This window comes from Oncorhynchus mykiss, chromosome 1, assembly GCF_013265735.2.
Source record: "Oncorhynchus mykiss isolate Arlee chromosome 1, USDA_OmykA_1.1, whole genome shotgun sequence".
Classification (NCBI taxonomy): Eukaryota; Metazoa; Chordata; class Actinopteri; order Salmoniformes; family Salmonidae; genus Oncorhynchus; species Oncorhynchus mykiss.
The window spans coordinates 52,426,022-52,448,546 of NC_048565.1; the positions used below are offsets into that span (position 1 = coordinate 52,426,022).

The 22,525-nt window shown below is 44.0% G+C and overlaps 1 protein-coding gene across 13 annotated transcripts in view; it reads right to left on the reverse strand.

The window, feature by feature from the left end:
• The window catches only part of LOC110524680 (neuronal cell adhesion molecule), a 114,406-nt gene extending 92,127 nt beyond the window's left edge, over positions 1-22,279 (reverse strand). For 12 of the 13 annotated variants that reach the window (XM_036979720.1, XM_036979734.1, XM_036979701.1 and 9 more), the window contains exon 1: positions 22,114-22,279. The gene's annotated coding sequence lies outside the window, so the exon portion shown is untranslated. The remainder of the gene's footprint in view (positions 1-22,113) is intronic. The other variant, XM_036979688.1, reaches the window with a different exon arrangement.
• Positions 22,280-22,525: the final 246 nt, after the last annotated feature.

Below are 22,525 nucleotides of genomic sequence, written 5' to 3' on the forward strand. Positions count from 1 at the left end.
ATTGCTTGCTGTTTGGGGGTTTTAGGCTGGGTTTCTGTACAGCACTTTGAGATATCAGCTGATGTAAGAAGGGCTATATAAATACATTTGATTTGATTTGACTTGGGATTGTGTATCACCCAGTCACCACAAAGATACAAACATCCTTTCTAACTCAGTTGCCGGAGAGGAAGGAAACCGCTCAGGGATTTCACCATGAGGACAATTGTGACTTTAAAACAGTTGATGGTTTAATGGGTTTAATGGTTTCACTTGGCTTGATCTGAGGAATAGCAATCACATCACAAAACAACAAGGACTTTAGGAAGAGAACCCAAATAACCCCAAATCCATACAAAGGAGTATTTTTATCTCACAATCAAAACAGGTACTTGTGACACTAAGGCTGCTAATCATTTAACTACAGGGTTTTTTGTTGCTCCTGCTAAGCTGTCTGTCACATGTTGTTTGAGGGCTTTCAGCTCCTTGATTTGTTGACTCATTGAGCGAGACAATCCCAAAGGATCAGAGTCTCTCTGGATTCATGTTCCAGGAGCGCCTGTCATGGTTAGAATAAACTGAACTGAAGTAAAGCCTTAGTATTCCAAAAAGGAAAAGTAATAGCATCTCCAATGAAAGATTGCAACAACTGAACCGAAGAAAAGTTAAGGTCTTTAAAACGACTTTTTCAGTGGAGACCTACAGAATTTGGAGAAGAGGGGGGGGGGGGTGTATCTGTACTAGCTGGTTTTGAATTGACTAAGAAACCCTTTGGGAGAACGTGATGGTTTTAAATTTATATATCAAACTGAAGCCTCAGGATCCTTAGGAGCTGTAATCGTAGAAAACTGAGGATGGATCAACAACATTGTAGTTACTCCACAGTTGTAGTGACTACTCCAGAATTGTTAGATTACTTGTTAGATATTACTGCAGTTGGAACACAAGCACTTCGCTACACTCGCAATAACATCTCCTAACCATGTGTATGTGACCAATAACATTTGATTTGACTTGGTTTCGACAATACTAACCTAATTGACAGAGTGAAAAGAAGGAAACCTGTACAGAATACAAATATTCCAAAACATGCATCCTGTTTGCAACAAGGAACTAAAGTGATACTGCAAAAACTGTGGCAAAGCAAATCCCTTTGGGTAATGAATACAAAGTGTTATGTTTGCGGCAAATCCAACACAACACATTACTGAGTACCACTCTTCATATTTTCAACCATATTGGTGGCTGCATTATGTTATGGGAGTGCTTTTTCCGAGCTAAGCACAGGCAAAACGAGGTTCAGACTGCTTTCCACCAGACACAGGGAGGTGAATTCACCTTTCAGCAGGACAATAACCTAAGACGCAAGGCCAAATCTACACTGGAGTTGCTTACCAAGAAGACAGTGAATGTTCCCGAGTGGCCGAGTTAAAGTTTTGACTTAAATCTACTTGAAAATCTATGGCAAGACCTGAAAATGGTTGTTTAGCAATGATCATCAACCAAGAATCTTGAAAAGAATAAAGGGCAAATGTTGCCCAATTCAGGTGTGGAAATGTCTTAGAGACATACCCAGAAAGATTCACAGCTGTAATTACTGTCAAAAGTGCTTCTGCAAAGTATTGACTCAGGGGTGTGAACAGCGGCAATTTTAGCATGTAAATCCTGGTGGGGCAAACCCTTTTTGGGGGGGATGCATGCCAGCAAAGCCACAATATAACAAAACAAAACAAAACAAAACACAACACTAAACAATACATTAATTGCACTATACAGTGCCCACAAACTGTGCCCACAAACTGTTAGGGCCTACATAAAGCTGTCCATACTGCAGTCCCAACAACTTGATGTACAAACTATGGCATAAGAGGACGACAAGCAGATAAGAGGCGATCCATGATTTCTAATAAGACATTAATGAGCGAGCTAGGACAGACATAGTCAATATAACTATTTATTAAGCACTTTTGAAATGTACAGCGACAGAATTCAGAACATGGGCTGTTCTTACAAGTCAGAACCGTAGGATAAATAAAGGGGGCATATTAGCAGACAATTAACTTCTTACAATATTCAATGGTTACATTTCTCTAAAACAGTTTATACTGTAGGCTACATGTGCACCCCCAAGTCAGAACAGTAGGCGAAATTAAGAGGCAAAAATAGACCAAATTATTAGGTTTAGGCATGTGGGCTACTAACAGCTTACTACACAACATACATTTAGTATTACTTTCTTAGCTACAGCATACATATCTCCCTCGCATATAACATAATTTATGCAGTAGCATACAATACATTTTTGGACTCACCTTGTTGTGCTGTGCTCACTTGAACAGGAAGGTGGCGTGGCGGTCCAAATATTGTCATCAAACTTTAACATCAAAGTCTGGCATTCTCTGGATTTCTGGTGCTTTCAAGACAACTGGGAACTCAGAAAAAAACTAATTTGAATCATGATAACGTCAGTGATCTTCAGGTCGTAGCTCTAGAAAGAGGCCCGAGTTCCCGACTTACAATTCCGAGTTGGATGACCATTCAAAACTAATTTTCCCAGTCAAAGCTAGTTCCCAGTTGCTAGTTCCCAGTTGTCTTGAACTCACTGAAGTCAGATTTCCCAGTTTCAATTTAACAGTTGTTTTGAGCATGAAAAAAATGGAAAAGAGATCCTTAAACCCAGAATTGGGACCACGCACCCACTCCACTGAATAGCAGGCTAGTGATTGCTTTCTGTTAGCCACTGATTCCTTCCAAATCACTCATTGTTGAATTTGCAATTTCCAGCTTGTTGGGTAATGTTTATGTCCAATGGCCGAAGAGCACCGATATGTTTCATCTATTCATCTACCCTTCATTATTTCTCTTCATATGACAAGGATTAAAAATAATTTGCCAGTAGATTGTCGACTTGATTCATGATGATGACTGCTAGCTAAGATTTTGAGCTAAGATCTCCGACTTTCCGAAGTTTACATACAACTTAGCCAAATACATTTAAACTCAGTTTCACAATTCCTGACATTTAATCATGGTAAAAATTCCCTGTCTTAGGTCAGTTAGGATCACCACTTTATTTTAAGAATTGTGAAATGTCAGAATAATAGTAGAGAGAATTATTTATTTCAGCTTTTATTTCTTTCTTCACATTCCCAGTGGGTCAGAAGTTTACATACACTCAAATAGTATTTGGTAGCATTGCCTTTAAATTGTTTAACTCGGGTAGCCTTCCACAAGCTTCCCACAATAAGTTGGGTGAATTCTGTCTCATTCCTCGTGACAGAGCTGGTGTAACTGAGTCAGGTTTATAGGCCCCCTTGCTCGCACATGCTTTTTCAGTTCTGCCCACAAATTTTCTATAGGATTAGGGTCAGGGCTTTCTGGTGGCCACTCTAATACCATGACTTTGTTGTCCTTAAGCCATTTTGCCACAACATTATGCTTGGGGTCATTGTCCATGTGGAAGACCCATTTGCGACCAAGCTTTAACTTCCTGACGGATGTCTTGAGATGTTGCTTCAATATATCCACATAATTTCCCTACCTCATGATGCCATCTATTTTGTGAAGTGCACCAGTCCCTCCTGCAGCAAAGCACCCCCAAAACATGCTGCCCCCATGCTTCATGGTTGGGATGATATTCTTTGGCTTGCAAGCCTCCCCCTTTTTCCTCCAGCATCTCCACAAGGTCCTTTACTGTTGTTCTGGGTTTGATTTGCACTTTTCGCACCAAAGTACGTTCATCTCTAGGAGACAGAATGCTGATATGATATGATGTCTGCGTGGTCCCATGGTGTTTATACTTGCGTACTATTGTTTGTACAGATGAACGTGGTACCTTCAGGCGTTTGGAAATTGCTCCCAAGGATGAACCAAACTTGTGGAGGTCTACAATTTTTTTTCTGAGGTCTTGGCTGATTTCTTTTGATTTTCCCATGATGTCAAGCAAAGAGGCACCGAGTTTGAAGGTAGGCCTTGAAATACATCCACAGGTACACCTCCAATTGACTCAAATGAAGTCAATTAGCCTATCAGAAGATTCTAAAGCCATGACATCATTTTCTGGAATTTTCCAATCTGTTTAAAGGCACAGTCAACTTAGTGTATGTAAACTTCTGACACACTGGAATTGTGATACAGTGAAATAATCTGTCTGTAAACAATTGTTGGGGAAATGACTTGAATGACACAAGTCATTTCCCCAACAATTGTATACAGACAGATTATGACGCACACAGTAGATGTCCTAACCGACTTGCCAAAACTATAGTTAACAAGAAGTTTGTGGAGTGGTTGAAACACTTAGGTTGGAGTCATTAAAACTTGTTTATGTAAACTTCCGACTTCAACTGTATTTAATCCATTTTGAAATCAGGTTGTAACATAACAAAATGAGGAATAATTACAACGGTATGAATACTTTCTGAAGGCACTGTATTAATCTTTTATTTTTTTATTTTTAAAGTTAGTCAAGTATAAATGACCAACGTTACCATAGATTGCCATAGATTCTGGTAAATGTTGCAAATTACCGGTAGCTTTGCAACCCTAACCGTGACACAGGCTGGTCAGTGCTGGTGGGTGGTGGTGGACCGACCGCCCTGCACACAGCCTCCAAAGTAGATTCAGTGTTTAGGAATGAGACCCTGCCAGATAATTGGGATTCAAATGGCAAGAGGCCAAGAGAAAAAACGTCAATGAAAAGTGTTCAATAAAAAATTGTTCTCATGGCTATGATGGCCCCATCTTACAACAGCTCAACGTCAGTGAGAAGACTGACTCAGAGTCGAAACAATTCTCATAGGACCACAGGTGGACAGGGAAACATCATGTCCAACACTATATTTTATATACTACAGGTCCTCAAAACAGGCTATGTAACACCGACCTCTAACAGGTCTCAGTACAGCGTTACCAAGAGTGCTCTGCTCTAGTCTGACTAAAACTGCTGCAGAGAGCTCTGTCTGGAGGAAGGTTAGATGGGAAAGAGAGACTACGCAGAGAGTGTGTGTGACAGAGAGGGAGAGAGAGAGAGAGAGACAGAGAGACAGAGAGAGAGAGAGAGCGAGCCTTGGTTGGCCTTCAACATTTAGAGCATGGCAGGCTTGCACTCTGTGACACTAAAGGCGTCCACATGCTTCCCAGCCGAAACAATTCAGTAGATTTGTGCATATATTGTGACAACATTTTGTAACATGGACAGTTGAGTGCTGGATGCAGGGATGGATGGAGGGACGGATGGATAGAGATAATGGATAGAGGAGGGATGAATGGTATCATGGTGCCGGCACAACAAGCCACTTAACGCTGTTCTGTTTACCGGATCGGATTAGTCTTCCTCTGGGTGATCACACTAATTATAGTGATCCACATATACCTAGCTAAACAGATGTGTTCAACAGCACGGACTCAACATAAGGGTTGGGGTTGATTCCGTTTCAATTCAGTTAGTTCCGGGAGTAAATTGGACTTTCAGTTTACTTCCTGAATCTCGAGGGCGACTGACTCACCGTTCATCTACTAAGATCAATAACAGTAAGGGGGATATAATGAAGTCCATAGACCGTACACCAAGACAACACTGTATTTTCCTATCTGAGATTGCTCTACGTTATTTTCCTTTTCTAGGACAATTTTAGGCAAATTTCTTTTCACTCTTTCAAATATAGCATATTCACACAAAACATGTTACATGTGGAAAAGTAGGTGTCCCGGGTGGACTCAGTATGCCTCAGTCCTAAACAATAGGAGTCAAATGTATAGAAAGTCTTTGCTATTAGATATTATGCGTAACAAATGGACCTCCGTCACAGTGGTGCGTTTCACCAATGCATGGCTTTATCATTATCTATCTTTCATATCTTTCTCTCTTATGCCGTTCTTTAGTCAGCCATTTGGAATGAAGTGATTCAGCAAAGCTTTATCAGGCCTGCGCTGGTCGCTGCTGCCAATACTCTGTTACTTTCCAATAGAAATTCACAGTTTAAGCCTAAAATCCAAACTATATAGTAAACAGAATAACAACTTTAGATATATATTTTTTATTTCACCTTTATTTAACTAGGCAAGTCAGTTAAGAACAAATGTATTATTATTATTTTACAATGGCGGCCTACACCGGCCAAACCCTCCTTTAACTCGGACGACGCTGTGCCAAATGTGCGCCTCCCTGTGGGACTCCTGATCACGGCCGGTTGTGATACAGCCCAGGATCGAACCAGGGTCTGTAGTGACGCCTCTAGCACTGAGATGCAGTGCCTTAGACCGCTTCGCCACTTGGGAGCCCTCCAAATAGAATGATAGGTGAGAATGAAAACAAACTCAAATGGTCTAGGATTGGGAAATACTGTAAAAGCAGACAAATAGCACATTGTACTTTGGCTATGTTTCAATCTGTTCAGGCCAAGGACAAACAACTCACAAACAATCACTGGTCTCATGAGACAACTGGAACATAAAAAGTCTCGCAAACTTTTGCTATGCTTCTGCAATAGCTCCATACTTCGAGTAAATATCTTTTTTAAAAGTAATAGTATATTGGAACAGCATTGTACGTGACTTGAAAAAGGCATACTACAGCTCTATTACACACAGCAAACGCAGAAGACAGTGAGTGACAGTGAGTGTCTAGCATGGACACTTGGAGGAGTGGTAGGGAGGGGTACATGGGGAGAGAAAAAAATGACCCTAAGCCTCTCCAACAGGTCTATTGTTCCTATCATCAAAGAAAAAGCCAGAGAAAGCCATATTTACGGCAGACAGTCTAGATTAGAATGGTGCGCCCCGGTGAGACAGAGAGCAAGCTCCGGTCACTGCCTCTTCCATTTCTCACCCCAGCCTGGCCTTCTCGTTTGCCATATTACCCTTCTCACCCTTCTCACCGCCACCACCTAACATCCGTTAGAATAACCTTTAAAGACCCAATCTGTGACATATACAGCTGTCTTTATCATTTAAATCCCTTTTTGAGAGTGGTTACACTTCAGCAGCAGCTCCATCCCTCAGCTTTATAGCAAAACAAGTGGTGGAGCTGCCATTTTGTTGTTTTTCCAAATTAAGGAGTGAGCCTTTAACCTGAGTCAATGGGGCATCCTGTTTGTTTATTAGCCTCTTAAAAAAATAGACAGTTACACAGTAATGGTGGACCAAAAGGAAAAGTCAATGAAATGCACAGGCAATAATGAAGACACTGACATCCTAAAGGCGTTAACAAATGAAAGGGACCACAATGTTTGCTTCTATTTACACCAAGAACTACAGATCAGGGGGGTGGATGATTTAAGTTTGTGAAGTAGTAAACCAATGAAACCACAGATCCTGGGAATCCCAAATGGCACCCTGTTCAATGCCTAGAGCACTTTTGACCAGGTCCCATAGTGCTCTGGTCAAAGTAGTGCACTATGTAGGGAATAGGATGCCATTTGGGACACACTCTGGGGGGGGGGGGGGGGGGGGGGGGGGGGGGTCTCCTTCCCTGCTACACTTCCAAGTCTACATCAAAGTACAGCATGTGGATGTTTGAGATATGGTGAGGGAAAACTTGGTCAATTCATGCAATCACTTGTATCTTCAGAAAAAAAACACTAATGCAAGTGTCATGCATTGTGCCCTACTGGATTGCTTGGTTGTTTCAGCCGTTGACTGAAACTGTGATCGTAGTTTGGTTTGGATGATCTAAAACACCCGAATGCTTCCAGGGTGATGTTGACACAAAGGTCGATGGAACCATAGAACCCACCAGTTCCATTACCCAAGAGGCAATGGGGACCAGGCCAGGGGTTGGTGGAGTAGTTTGCATGGTCCTGTGTGCCTGTGGCCCTAAGGCTCATTTGGTAAGACGCCATAAACACCAACTGGTTGTGGGTTCAGTTCCCGCAGGGATCCCATTGGCCTACACATACTAAAAATGACCGTCTTCAGAATAAAGTCGCTTTGGAGGAGGAAAGGTGGGAGGTGTTGTTATTTATCTGTCAGTAAACGATGGTGGAGGCATTCTATCTGTAAACCAGTGGTACCTGGGAAGCAGTCAGATTAGGAAAGCGCAGTGCTGCTATCACTCTCTCCCAGGGTTGGGTTTGGGTATATATAATGGGTTCATCCCGTGGTAGTTGGACTCGGGCTCCAAATGCTTAATGGGATTTTAACATTGAAGACGAGCATGGTGAATCCAACCAACCCTCATGTTGTGGACCTATTCTAGTCTGTTTAGTAATTAGCTATCAGGGAACGAGTGCCTGTGTTTAAGCATATTGGAAATCGAAATCACAGGAAATCTTGACATAAATTGAAACATACTGTATACACACGTAAATAAATGTACACATTTATGCATTAAATATCTCTGTACTTCTCAGCTCGAGAAGATTTGGTCTCGATACAGAATAAGCAGAAGTAACAACTATAATCCATGGATCAGAATAGTGCACTCTACTCGGGAAGAAAGTAATATATCCATGTACCACAAATTAAACTGGAGAGCACCGTGTCTCTAAAACATCTGATGAGTGGTGCTCGGACAAAACAGCGCATCTCCAGTTACTACAGAAAGGCGTGTACTGGGTACCAACATCCTTTTAACAACCAGAAAGAAAAGAGATCCGACAACTTGGTAAGGAAATACAGTGTCTCCTTTCCCTGGGACCTATCTCATCTTAACCTTGTGGAGCTCGGGGGACATGAGCGGGACAAAGGATAGCAAATACTAGCAACACCGAGGCAGATTCAAAGTCAGGATTTGACCTTACAACAGCGTAGGGGAGAGTAGGGTGAGATCGGCTTGCATTCCAAATGGCACCCTGTTCCCAATATAGTGCACTACTTTTGATCAGGGCCCATAGTCAAAAGTAGCAAAACCACATAGGAAAAGGGGTGCCATTTGGGACACACCTGCTGAGTAATGAATATTCCACTAAGAGGACTCCAGAGTGAGTGAGTGAGTGAGTGAGTGAGAGAGAGAGAGAGAGAGAGTGAGAAAAAGTGAGGAAAGGGAGCGAGAGCGAGAGAGAGAGATAGAGAGATAGAGAGAGAGAGAGAGAGAGAGAGAGAGAGAGAGCGAGTGGTGGATGGAGATCAGAACGTAATCTGCTCTCAGGGAGGTGATTGGTCCTTTATCTGAGAAGCTCAGCTATAAACTCTGGATATCATCCACTAAAAATATTGCATGTATGGGAAATGGAACCAATTTAAATATCCTAGGCTTAGATATCTTTCAATCCCCACCATTCAATCATGTAAATTAGAATTTTTCATGAAAAAAATACCTATTCTCTGTTGCATAAAATCAATGGATTAAGCATCAGATTTTTTTAACTGAGACCAGCCATAGAAGAGACAGGACAAAAGCTACAGTAGCACCTTGAGCTCTCCTTGTCCGCAATTCAATCTATTATTCTACAGGAAATTTGATGAAAGCTCTGGTGAATATATGAGGATTTTTTTTATTTAACAACTCTGCTCTGTTCTTCTCGACACACCGTTAAATATCAAATCAAACCACTGAAGAGCAGACTTCGAAAACCAGCTACATGAAGTCTCACTTTTCCCACTCAAAGAGCTATCACAACTATATAAACTCCCCTTCAAATGACGCACCATCACAAATGGACAAAAAAAAACGAAAATCCTGAGTGTTGCATTTGTCCTCCCGAGGTGGTGGGTAGGCAGGTGCACTCTGTCACCCAGCTAGCCCTTTGAGTCTGCTACGGTAGCTTCTTTCAAAGAGAACTATGGGCCCATATTAACAAAGTGTCTCAATTGCTGATATAGGATCAGTTTTGCCTTTTAGATTTGAATGAATACACTTATATAGACACGGGTAACAGATCCTAGATCAGCAATCTTATTTTGAGATGCTTTTCGAATACGGTCATGTGTCATTTGTCCTGTGGGGCCAGGGAGCTAGGCCGGAGGCTCCAAACAAGCCAACCTCGAACGGTACGATGTTCATTAGATCTGGACTCCTTTCAACCTCGGCCAACACTCAAATACCAACGGAGAGTTGGTCCACTAACGGGACCAAAAACCATGGCCTATTTAATAACTGACTCGTGTTGACTATGAGAGCCTTCTAATCTCATTGTCCTTTTCAGCACAGTTCCAGCAACTATGGTGGATTCGAAACCAGGCCAGCTCAGTACAGCTTGGCTTGGCTCAGTAGTCTGAAAAGTCTTCAAGGCACCCTCCACCTCTATCTCCAGTCCATCTCTTACCCAGGAATGGCCGGTTCTCAGAACTCTCAAAATACAGATCAGATCACCAGGACACCATTCAAAGACCTGCAAGCACACATTCAAGACAGACAGACCAGACAGACCAGACCAGACAGACAAGCGCTCTGGTGCCCCAGACAGACCTCTCAGCCACACTGGCCGTTTGATTGGGTTATCAAGCCCAGCCAGCCTCTGAGGTGGCTGATAAATGAAGTCACCATTCATCCCTCCATCCTCTTCACTGCTGGGGCTAGGGGCGGGAATTGCCTTAGTGACAATGACATTCTTTCAGAGCGACCAAAGAGCAAGTCGAGCTCTGAGTCAGAGAAGCAGGGAAGGAGGGGGACTACAGACAGAGGAACGAGATTACACTGATTTCTATTCCACTGTAGTGTGTTTGATCTTAAATTGCTCTGGCATCGGAACGTATTCTAGTCAACTCGCTGTGTCGCTGTGGCTGTTGTCCTCTCGGTGCCGATTCTCTTTTAGTCTTTTTATTCATGCAGTGGTTTTCTCACGCAAAAGTGGCCCGTTTTGTGGGAGACAAAGAGAAGACGAAGGATATAGAAGAAGAATATGGAACAGAGAGAAACGTTTGAACCTCTATCATAAACTTAATTGCTAGGCTAAAGGTTACTTGTAATACAGCCTTAGTACTTCGGGGGAAACATCCAACCTTCCCAAAAAAACAAATAATCTAAATGACGTCCCAATCCTGAGGTGCAGATTACAAGTAATCGAAAAACAGTATGAATCACGTAAGTGTAATATAATGAGTACATCCCAATTACTGTACGCGTCGTGGCACTATTGAGATTACACGTAGGGTTATTAATACATCAAGCAGTAAACAATTCTCTCAAGGAAAATTCAAAACAACACCTCTGACGCCAGCTCTGCGCCACTCTCTCTCCCCTTTCATTGTCTTCTTACCCATTCCCTTCTTCCTAGTCACTAACTGCTATACAGGCTTGGAGTTGGTCGGATTGGTTTGGTAAATGTCCCGTATATTTTAAATTAGAAAAACAAATCAAAATGGGAATCATAGGGATGTAAATAACGAAGGAACAGTCCTCTCAGAGTCATAACAACATTCCTGGTGCCAGCTCTGCCCCCAACTCCTTCCCTTACCAGGACTTACTGTGGCAGCACCCTCGCCTGAGAGAGAAAAAAATCTCCATAGCTGACAGAGTGCATTAGACTCTCAGCAAACATGGCTAATACTCATTGTTCTGACGCTGGAGCTGATTAATCCGTTTGAATGTCCCTCAACATGTGACCTGGGGATCAGGGCGCCCGATTGGGTGTTACCAAGAAAGGGGGAGTGGGTTTACCGGGGGACCACTTTTGGGACTCTACTTCGTTTTTTGACCTCAATCTTCTCTAATCATTTTGAAGCCATAGACACAGAAGGATTATGGTGGTATATAGATTATGCTTTTAAACAACGCGTCACAGAGGCAGGGAGGAGAACAACAGAAAAACACCAACCAGAGGCAGCACTGTTTTTTGTTGTAAAGAAATCTCAAAAGGGACATGGATTGGAACATTTATCTGGGGCTGAATGGAGATGGAGGAAGAGAAAATCTCTGATAGATTCGCAGTAGGATTTGTTTACCATACCATTTCTTTGTCTCGTCCCCCAAGGGGAGAATTTTCCCAGGATTCCCGTGGCTGTGTTTGGGGTTTTAAGGGATGAAAAAAGGCGGAAGGAAGAAAAGCTCATTGGTCTCAGCATCTATCTAGTGCCACAGAAACAGGGAAAGAGAGCCAAGCTGTCATCCCAGTTGGATTAAGAGTCCTTCAGTAGTGGAGGCTGAGCTGGTGACATGGTCCCTAACCATGGAGCGGAGACTGGGGGGGGGGGGGGGGGGGGGGGGGGGGGGGGGGGGGGGGGGGGGGGGGGGGGGGGGGGGGTATTACCGGCAGCGGTATTAGGGAACAGGGACCTAAATGAGTCACAAGGTTCAGTCGGCCTCCTGAACCATAGAAAAACCCCTTTGTCACCTTTTATTCATGTGCTGGCAGCCAAGTGTCTACCTTCATCCGGTTAAATCAATCACCGTTGCATGTGATGGGCCTGGAAGAATGAAACTAACCTCCTATTTAACCTTAATTTCACCAGGTTATCCTGATGAGGTCAGCTTTTGGAAAAGACCGATTTTTCAAGGGATGAAGCTGCACTAAACTCTCACTCTGCTGCATATGACACACACTGTAACTCCACGCGTGTGCCACTAACATAACATAACATCCATTTAATGCTGCAATATGTAACTTTTTTGGGGAGTGCTGACCAAATTGATGTAGAAATGTGAATTATAGATCTGCCATTCTCATTGAGAAAACCTCTAAGAAGTGGTAGATACAGTGCCTTGCGAAAGTATTCGGCCCCCTTGAACTTTATTGGATATTTCAAACTTTTTTAACAAATCAAAAACTGAAAAATTGGGCGTGCAAAATTATTCAGCCCCTTTACTTTCAGTGCAGCAAACTCTCTCCAGAATTTCAGTGAGGATCTCTGAATGATCCAATGTTGACCTAAATGACTAATGAGGATAAATACAATCCACCTGTGTGTAATCAAGTCTCCGTATAAATGCACCTGCACTGTGATAGTAGTATCAGACCACTGCAAATCTACCAAGACCTGGCCGTCCCTCTAAACTTTCAGCTCATACAAGGAGAAGACTGATCAGAGATGCAGCCAAGAGGCCCATGATCACTCTGGATGAACTGCAGAGATCTACAGATGAGGTGGGAGACTCTGTCCATAGGACAACAATCAGTCGTATATTGCACAAATCTGGCCTTTATGGAAGAGTGGCAAGAAGAAAGCCATTTCTTAAAGATATCCATAAAAAGTGTAGTTTAAAGTTTGCCACAAGCCACCTGGGAGACACACCAAACATGTGGAAGAAGGTGCTCTGGTCAGATGAAACCAAAATTGAACTTTTTGGCAACAATGCAAAACGTTATGTTTGGCGTAAAAGCAACACAGCTGAACACACCATCCCCACTGTCAAACATGGTGGTGGCAGCATCATGGTTTGGGCCTGCTTTTCTTCAGCAGGGACAGGGAAGATGGTTAAAATTGATGGGAAGATGGATGGAGCCAAATACAGGACCATTCTGGAAGAAAACCTGATGTAGTCTGCAAAAGACCTGACACCGGGACGGAGATTTATCTTCCAACAAGACAATGATCCAAAACATAAAGCAAAATCTACAATGGAATGGTTCAAAAATAAACATATCCAGGTGTTAGAATGGCCAAGTCAAAGTCCAGACCTGAATCCAATCGAAAATCTGTGGAAAGAACTGAAAACTGCTGTTCACAAATGCTCTCCATCCAACCTCACTGAGCTCGAGCTGTTTTGCAAGGAGGAATGGGAAAAAATGTCAGTCTCTCGATGTGCAAAACTGATAGAGACATACCCCAAGCGACTTACAGCTGTAATCGCAGCAAAAGGTGGCGCTACAAAGTATTAACTTAAGGGGGCTGAATAATTTTGCACGCCCAATTTTTCAGTTTTTGATTTGTTAAAAAAGTTTGAAATATCCAATAAATGTCGTTCCACTTCATGATTGTGTCCCACTTGTTGTTAATTCTTCACAAAAAAATTAAGTTTTATAACTTTATGTTTGAAGCCTGAAATGTGGCAAAAGGTCGCAAAGTTTAAGGGGGCCGAATACTTTCGCAAGGCACTGTATGTTCTATGTGCGCTATTGCTATGCTTCCTGTGCAGAGAGTTTCATTTTTGAATCTTTTACTTTCCGGTTTTGCACACCAGCTTCAGAAACTGAAAATATATTTCACAGCGGTTTAGATGATATGATGAGTCTTTACACCATACTTACACACATAAACAGAAATCAAATCAAATAAAATTGTATTTGTCACATGCGCTGAATACAACAAGTGTAGACCTTACCGTGAAATGCTTACTCACAAGCCCTTAACCAACCGTGTAGTTCAAGAAGAGTTAAGAAAATATTTACCAAACAAAATAAAGTTACAAATAATGAAAAGTTACACAATAACATAACAATAACGAGGCAATATACAGGGGGTACTGCTGTTTAGAAGCCTCTTGGACCTAGACTTGGCGCTCCAGTACCGCTTGCCGTGCGGTAGCAGAGAAAACATGACTATGACTTGGGTGACTGGAGTCTCTGACAATTTTATGGGCTTTCCTCTGACACCGCCTATTATATAGGTCCTGGATTGCAGGAAGCTTGGCCTCAGTGATGTACTGGGCCGTACGCACTACCCTCTGTAGCGCCTTACGGTCAGATGCCGAGCAGTTGCCATACCAGGCGGTGATGCAACCGGTCAGGATGCTCTCGATGGTGCAGCTGTAGAATTTATTGAGGATCTGGGGGCCCATGCCAAATTTTTTCAGACTCCTGAGGGGGAAAAGGCTTTGTCGTTCCCTCTTCACGACTGTCTTGGTGTGTTTGGACCATGATAGATATTTGTTGATGTGGACATAAAGGAACTTGAAACTCTCGACCTGCTCCACAACAGCCCCGTTGATGTTAATGGGGGCCTGTTCGGCCCGCAATTTCCTGTAGTCCACATTCAGCTCCTTAATCTTGCTCACAATGAGGGAGAGGTTGTTGTCCTGGCACCACACTGCCAGTTCTCTGACCTCTTCCATATAGGCTGTCTCATCGTTGTCGGTGATCAGGCCTACCACTGTTGTGTCCTCAGCAAACTTAATGATGGTGTTGGAGTCGTGTTTGGCCACGCAGTCGTGGGTGAACAGGGAGTACAGGAGGGGACTAAGTACACACCCCTGAGGGGCCCCAGTGTTGAGGATCAGTGTGGCAGACTTGTTGTTGCCTACCCTTACCACCTGGGGGCGGCCCGTCAGGAAGTCCAGGATCCACTTGCAGAGGGAGGTGTTTAGTCCCAGGGTCGTTAGCTTAGTGATGAGCTTCTTGGGCACTATGGTGTTGAACGCTGAGCTGTACTCAATTAACAGCATTCTCACATACTTTTGTCTGGGTGGGAAAGGGCAGTATGGAGTGTGATTGAGATTGCATCATCTGTGGATCTGTTGGGGCGGTATGCGAATTGGAGTGGGTCCAGGGTATCCGGGAGGATGCTGTTGATGTGAGCCATGACCAGCCTCTCAAAGAACTTCATGGTTACTGAGTGCTTACGGGGCGGAAATCATTTAGGCAGGTTATCTTCGCTTCCTTAGGCACAGGGACTATGGTGGTCTGCTTGAAACATGTAGGTATTACAGACTCAGTCAGGGAGAGGTTGAAAATGTCAGTGAAGACACTTGCCAGTTGGTCCACGCATGCTTTGAGTACACGTCCTGGTAATCCATCTGGCCCCGCGGCTTTGTGAATGTTGACCTGTGTAAAGGTCTTGCTCACATCGGCTGCCTAGAGCGTTATCACACAGTCATCCAGAACAGCTGGTGCTCTCGTGCATGCTTCAGTGTTGCTTGCCTCAAAGCGAGCATAAAAGGCATTTAACTCATCTGGTTGGCTCGCGTCACTGGGCAGCTCGCGTCTGGGTTTCCCTTTGTAGTCCGTAATAGTTTTCAAGCCCTGCCACATCCGACGAGCATCAGAGCCGGTGTAATAGGATTCAATCTTAATCCTGTATTGGATTAAGAGAATTTAGGAGAACTATTAGAATTTTAGCCGCCATTAAATGGCGGAGCGATTTCTGCGTAGTGCATGTTTTTTCTAAGAGATAACTACATCAAACACAGAGCATGGGAGTGTTGAAGGAAGCAGGTGGTAGGTTTAATGTCATTCTTTCTTGGCAGGCCCAGGCCTGGCTCTTTAAATCTTAGACTTGAAAAGCGGGATATGGGCTGTCGTGGCATATTTGCTGAGCAATTAGACAACACAAGTGGGCCAAACCATTATGTCAACAGAGAGGGGGGAGGAACGGGGGCCGAAGGGGGAGGAAGGAGGGTGATGGGCTCTTCTTAAGCCTATGCGAATGAGAGGAAGAAAGCATGAGAATGTTCTCGGGAGCATTCAAGTGCACGCTCCCTTCCCTAAAGAACATACTTCCACAGCATCCTGCTGCTAGGGTAGCACTCCTGTCCTGCTATCTGTCTCAATGGACAGACTAGAGGACAGTGTCATGCAGCTGCTGTGGCATTCTTCCACTGTAACCCTCTTCAGAGCAGGTGTCCATTTCTCGCACATATCCGCCGCCCATGCAGTACTTGGCAAGAGCCTGGGGCAGGGGCTGGGTTTGGGGATGGAGCATTGGCCGAGGCTGAGGTTGGGGTTGGGGCTGGGGATGGAGCTGTGGCTGAGGTCAGGGCTGGGGCTGGCTATAGGCTGAGATTGTTTTCCTCCACTATAAAATCTCTGGTCTTCAAACAAATTTCCAGATCTTCTCTTCAAAACAGAGATCCAGGCTTGTAGCCCAGACTCCCGAGTCCCCAGCCCCCTGATCCGGTAGCCCCCCCCCCCCCCCCCCCCCCCCCACTTCACAAGAAATGCTCCAAGAACAACGGCCCAGCCAGTGGGGACGGGGCAAAAACAGACCCTCTTTTGTTCCCCTTGCTCCTTCTCTGCGTTCCATTAGGTACATGATCCCCCCCCCCCCCCAAATGCTTCCACACACCCCTCGCGTCCACTCTTCTCCCCTCCACTTCTTTCCAATGGGTGGTAAAAAAGCTTTTAAAAAAAAGAGTGACTTGTGAGGAGGACACAGAGAAGCAGACTAGCAAACACATCCTTCATTCCTTCAACCCCCATCCCTCTCAACTCAGTCTTGTTCGTATCACAGAGAATAAATTCAGGTAAGTCCGGTGGTGAAGAATGAATCCCTGTGTTAGCTAACCGCCTGGAAGCTCAAGTGGTTTTACGTTGCATTGTTTCAAATCAACGATGGCGGGTTAGCCTGTTCATTTGGTTTCTATTGGGTAGGGGGAGCATAGAACATTAAACCCACAACATCACGTTCTATTATCTTCCGATTCCTCACCACCCACTTTGAAAGGAGGCTTTCTGCTAGTTGATCCCTCACAGTCCGTTTGAACAGAAAAGAGCATCGCTTCACCTTTGTTCTCACCGAGGGGTGTAATAATCCTTACATGGGAGGGTGATAATACCGTATCCCGGGGTAACCTTGAGCGATTGGGTCGGGGCGGCTATAATGGCATAATAACCTGACATGGGTAATAATTCAGTCACCGTGGGGCTACTGCTGCTGCCAAATGGGGGAGACTGACCGCTGACGGACTAACCACTCCTTCTATGCCATCTGTCCTAGCAACCAAACAAATGACCACAAGCTAATAAAACAGTTAGCTATTAAAGAGCACATTGATAACAATAGTTGATTCACTTTGGACTGCTACTTCAGCTAGGAGCTAGGAAGGGACCAGGGCTGACCAGACCATTGACTGACCACTCCTGTAAATCTGACATCTACCCTAGCAACCAAACACTGTCCTGGCCTGAGATTCTTGACCACAAAGTCACATAGCTAGCTAGGTAATAAGGAGCACACATATAGCCTAACACTACTATAACCCTTTGTGTAGCTCCAGGTTTCTTGTGTGTTTTGTGTATAGTACAACAAGCCAAACAATATCCTATTACTTGATGTTGGTGTAATGAAACGCTACACAAGGAATCTCAAGAAGAAAGCGCTATTGTTTACAGCAACAGTGAAAATCAACCAAAATAGATTGTTTCTAGTCGAGACAATCGTGTCTGAGTCAGTCCAGAATCAGTCTGTTGTCACAATATACGGGTCACCTAACCTCGCCACTTTTTCTAAGATATTATAAATCTAGGTCTATGATGTAAACAACTACAGTGTGCAGCTGTGAGGAGAGGAGAGCAGAGGACAGGACAGGAACCTGTCAATCCCCATTAGCACCAGTGGCTAACCAAGTGTGAAACTCTAATTGCGCTTCACCAGCTTGTCACTACTCAGGCATGTGTGTGTGTGTGTGTGTGTGTGTGTGTGTGTGTGTGTGTGTGTGTGTGTGCGTGTGTGCGTGCTTGCCTCTAAGCAGATTTGAATACATGCATACGTTTATTAAAGGCCCATTTCAGTCAGAAATGGGATTTCCTGTGTTTTATATATATTTCTACACTACGAGTTTGGAATAATACTGAAAATTATGATAATGCCCTTTTAGCGTAAGAGCTGTTTGAAAAGGCTGCTGGAAATGTCGTCTTTTTTGGTGGGATAGTTTTGGCCTGCCTGGTGTGATCACCTAGAGGTAAATTAGTTAATAGACCAATAAGAAAGAGAGTTCCAAACCTCTCTGCCAATAACAGCTAATTTTCAGTCTTCCCCTCCCCACTCCCAGACAGTCCTAGCAAAATTCTTGCTTGAGAATTTGCTCTTTGCTAAGAAGCCATTTTTGTTTCTTTTTGACCATTTTCATTTAAAACAATCCATGTAAGGTACTTCATTGTTACTCAGAAATGATTTAATATTGAGATACAAATGGCTGCAATGAACCTTTAAAAACCGTGACACATCCAGCCCCATGTCATGTCTGTTGAGCAGGCAGAGACAGCCAAGCAGCAGCGAGACCGAGGGAGGGATATCCTTCACAGTCACCCGGTGGTCCTCACAGAATTAGACAGAACAGTATTATATGGCTGCGCGTCCCAAAGGGCATCCTATTCTCTACATAGTGCCCTACTTTTGACCAGAGCCCTGGGAATAGGGTGGGTATCATGAGAGTAGGGCATCACTTTGGGATGCACACTTTGTGTTTCTATGGTGGTCCCCCTAATGAGACATTCATCTGCCGGCAGTGTGGAGGACAGGGTTGTGACAGAGAAGCTAGACTAAAGCATTTTCACTGTGACGCCTGCCTGGTCCTATGGGAACACACATACACACACGAAACACACACACACACACAGAGACAGGCCCAGACCCTGGTGACACTAATGGATGTACATGGGCCTCTCTTACTCGCCTGGGATCACTTACATCAGAGCAGGTCAGCCGGCAGTAGCAGACATTCATATAATTGAGTGGCAGACCGGCTACATTCAGACCATGGCTAAATAATATTCTCCATTCAAAGCAAGAGTGCACTTTCACTACCTGTCCGACTGACTGACCCGTGAGGACATACTGTATAACTAAAAATGGTAACCCCCAGGGTACAAACATGTGTCTTACAAGTAACAACCACTGAGACACAAAGAATAATAATATACTGTAGGTCTGTGTTGTTTTTGTTTAAAAAAAAAACTCCAAAGAAAGCATCAAGAACTGCATGATCAAAAGTAAACTATTCAGACTAGTGACATCTGCCTTAATTAAACGGACACAACTCCACAAGTGTGATGCCATTCCGTGATTCAATAGCTCCAAATGAACCGTCTTGGCTCGAACGTCCTTCAACACTTCCGTTCTGGACAAATAACGGTTGATTTGACGCACGCAGTCTTCCCAAAAAGAACATTCAAATATGAACGTGTCATAAAAGTTGATATTCAATTCTTCCAGAGGAACCGCTATGACATCAGCATGACTAGACCAGGCTGAGTGCGTTGGTTGGATGACTGAGACACATTGTCCTGCTGTCTTGGGGGGGGGGTTAAAACACAAGCTAACAACTGCCTGGCAGACGACCGGAGATAGAGAACAAGTCCCTTCTCACAGAATAGTCTGCATGCTTCACCAGCCCACAGTGTTGAATAAGTGGCATTTTCCTCTTCTCCACCCCAGCCTTTCCCATCGCTCTAAGGACTGGCCACTTCTAGGTTTATCATCTACTGGGAAACTGGGACTCTCATAATGCCACATACAAATAAGTGCATGCATGAAAACAAAACACACACACACACACACAGAGACACACAGACGTTCAACAGACACACAGACACACACACACACACGCACACAGAGACACACACATGTTCAACAGACACACACACAGACACACACACACACGCACAATACCACAGATACCACAACCAGTAAATGGTAATTATGGTGATCCCATTACAGTTATGCAAATCTCCATGTGGCACTGGAGCTGGGTGAAAGCAGTGAAGAGTAAAGGGCCAGATATCTAGGTCACCAGCCTGGTAAGGTCACTGTGTATTATCTCGTCCCATTTTCAGCAATGGCCGGACGGGTGCGCAACAACGGTCTGCCAGACGACAGCTGTCAACTAAACCGCAAAAGTCACTGAGGTGACAGCAGGAAGTACAGAAAGGTTGAAAAAATGACCAGAACATCAAAGGACAACATTATAACCGGTTGTTTTTCCTCCGTTTTCACCGTAGTGTCCCTTTAAGACAGCTGCCCAGAGGGGGTCACAAATCTGTAAAGCAATGGTAACAAACTGATCTTACAATTAGATCAGATATAATCCATGGGTCAATAAAAAACAACAAGGAACACCAGGGCAGGGTACACAAGCAACAATCAACAATAGGAGACACAAACACATTTTGGATGAATGCAGATGCCATAGGGTAGGTCAGGGACTCGTTATCTACTTGAGGAGATTAACAATAGTCTGCTCAGACTGAACAAACACACCTAGAACGTCTGTCACAGCCAGAAGACAGATAAAAGCATTAGTCATTCATCGTTAGTCGTTAGCATTGTATTCATTGGACTGAGAAGTAAAAGTGGCGTGTGTTTTTGTGTGTGTTTGGGTGAGTGTGTGTGTGTGTGTGTGTGTGTTTTTCTGTCTGTGTGCGTGTGTGTGTGTTTGGGTGTGTGTGTTTGTGTGTGTCTGGAAAGTGAAAGTGGAGAGTGTTTGGTTGTGTGAGTTTGTTTGTGTTGAAGGGGGGGGGCACTGGGTACACTATGAATGAGTTAAGCTTGCCTGACAAGGGGACAGAGTGTGTGTGGGGGGGGGGGGGAGTAGGGTAAGACATGGGTGGGAATGTTTTTGCAGTAATGCAATTGTTTGGCTTGATTATTAACGTCTCGAATACGTGACAGATGGAACAAGGACATCTCCAGGGGGATTATTCTAATTAGAATAATGAGAATTTCGAGAAAATGGAGTAAGCTAGATATTGGTGTCAACACATTAAACGAAACACAACATTTGATTTGCACCCGTACATTTTGAGAAATCGAATCAAGCGTGACATTTCGCATGTGAAATAACAGCAAACGCATTATTTGATTTCGATCAACTGACCAAATCTACTCAATACCAAATACCAAACTTGAGTTATGTGCGTAGGCCCGTTACACAAATGCATTACATATTGTCTAACGCTCTGCTCTGCTCTCTCTCTCTCTCTCTCTCTCTCTCTCTCTCTCTCTCTCTCTCTCTCTCTCTCTCTCTCTCTCTCTCTCTCCCTCTCCCTCTCCCTCTCTCCCTCTCTCCCTCTCTCCCTCCCTCGTTACAACGAATACCTCCATCGTTACAACGAATACAAGAATTTGTGGAAAACCCTCAGTGAAGTTTAAAAAAAAAAAAGGATTGCCACGCGCATAGCTGCACACACATTTGGGGTGCTGTGGAGTGCGCCTTGGGTTGACTATCATTTGTTCAACAGCCATAACCTACAAATGAACAATTGATGCCATCGCAAGTCTAACATTGTTGACAACTTGCCACCTGACCAACCACACTGATGCACAGACTGATGTACAGGGCTGTAGGACCAATACACAGACTCCCGATGTTGTGTCCCAACGCTAGCTGTAGGCTACACCTGTTCTGAGTAATATACCACATTTCTGTATCACATAAGAAGTCATCTAAATACTGTTACTGGTTCCATATGTAGGGTATAATACAACATGCAGTTTAATTGGCTCCGGCAATTTAACGAACACGATGATTCGTTTCTTGATAGCCTCAAGACAACATCTATCCTACGTTCGCACGCATAAACTACTGAATGAACGACAGCGTCATACGATTCTCATTCTGCCTTTGGGATGTTATGGCATAAAAACATGATTTACTTAACTAACCTGCAGTCTGAGGTGCGCTCTTTCTTCCAGGTCCTTGCAGTAGAGTGCTATTTTTCCCCGGTGTGTATTTTTAGTTGGAACCGCGTCCGTCCGTTGAGCTTCCACTTGCCTCTGCTGCTTGACTGGTCCTCTCCTCCTCTCGCTCTCTCTATCTCATCCGTTCACAAGATAGCGCGCTCTTCAAGCGCGCACACTGCAGCGCCGCTGCGGACGGATGGGGGTGGCCTCGAGCGCTGGACCAATTTGACAAAATAGGTTTCCAAATTCCAAATCGGTCCCCAGTTTCTTTCAACATAACAGATGGAGAACAGCTGTAAGGGGTAAAGGATCACGCAGGCTAAAATAATTGTACATGCTGTATTGTATAAATGATTCCCTGTTGCTATTGTATTAATCATCTTCTTGAAATGAG